Source organism: Puma concolor, chromosome B3, assembly GCF_028749965.1.
Source record: "Puma concolor isolate L17-30 chromosome B3, mPumCon1.1.hap2, whole genome shotgun sequence".
In the NCBI taxonomy this organism is placed as follows: Eukaryota; Metazoa; Chordata; class Mammalia; order Carnivora; family Felidae; genus Puma; species Puma concolor.
In genome coordinates this window covers 60228745-60230105 of record NC_141672.1, presented here as the reverse complement: position 1 = coordinate 60230105, position 1361 = coordinate 60228745, and the positions used below count along the sequence as shown (strand labels likewise).

General features: G+C 41.1%; 1 pseudogene; it reads right to left on the bottom strand.

Moving 5' to 3' along the window:
* Positions 1 to 243: 243 nt before the first annotated feature.
* On the bottom strand, positions 244 to 862 carry LOC112856316 (rRNA-processing protein FCF1 homolog; annotated as a pseudogene).
* Between the last annotated feature and the right edge of the window lie 499 nt (positions 863 to 1361).

Below are 1361 nucleotides of genomic sequence, written 5' to 3'. Positions count from 1 at the left end.
TTGTGTGTGTGTGTGTGCAATCATCTGATTTATAAAAAGATGCAACAAAATTCAAAATGATACAAAATATCAATTCCAAAACAACATAAAAAAGTGAGTATGTTTCACCATACTCAGCTCATAACAGAACAAATGGGTAAGGAGAATAATCCATGCTATAGCATATTGCTATATTTACTGGAAACCGAAAAAGTTGGTAAAGGAAGGCAGAGGAACTTTATCTTTAGAGTGTCAGAATTAGAACTAAGGGGCTCCATAATCATCTGGCATCCGTTCAATGTTGTACCTGTGGTTAGAAAGGTACATGATGGGAACTCCAGAGATCTTCCAGATCCTTCATTTAAGGTCCCAGTCAACTGTGGCCACATGTAACACTTGTGGTGAGTTACTCTCTGTACTAAGCAGTCGTCTGTATAGGTTCCTTTGTGTGTGCATGGTAATCATGCAAATCTTGGATCTTTGGCAATCCTTAGAGCCACTTGATACTTTTGCCCCAATTTCTCAATTTCAGCCATTACACAGTTATACAAGGGATACACTAGGCATAGAGACAGTCCATCATTGATTGTACTAAGTCAAGTTTGGCTTTAATGGAAAAGTTGATAAAGTTGGTATCAACCAGGATGTAGTAAGGTAGGCCCAGCTGTGTGTTATATTGGAAGAATAAGCAGGAAAGATGTTGGGGGGACTTCTCTTTCCTTGAGTGCACTGGGATCTTTTCTTTCTTTCTTTCTTTCTTTCTTTCTTTCTTTCTTTCTTTCTTCCTTCCTTCCTTCCTTCCTTCCTTCCTTCCTTCCTTCCTTGGCTTCAATCTATCCTTCTCTTTAAGCCCCTGATCTCAGAGACTAATCGTTCGCTTCATGGTAGCATACTTTCTTGCTTTCTTTTGCTTCCCCTTGTTCACGCCACACTCTTGTTTCTTCCCAAACTCCCACTAGTTATTAACATCCATTGGGAATTAGCTTATCAAATGATTTTAAACCATGCTGCTATCATACTGAGTGACTCTTCACTTTGGAAACAAGGAGAAAAGAGTCACTTTGCATGCACTGTAATCCAGGGACTGTGATAGGTGTCTTAAATATATTATCACTTCTAAACTACACAGCAGTCGTAGATGTCAGCACTTGGCAAGTATGTAATTTTCCCTTGTTCACAGGGGGCCAGGACTCATACTCATGATGCCTGACTTCAAAGCCCATTGCTCATCCTACTGTGATGGTGTTCTAAAGGAAAGTGCAGTATTTCCAGGCTCAGTCCATGGCTGAGAGGCTGAGAGGGTAGCTCACCATACCTCAGGAATTCAGGACTAAGAAGGGGGGTGGTGGAGGAAAACCAAGGGAAGGGTGAGAATTGGAGGG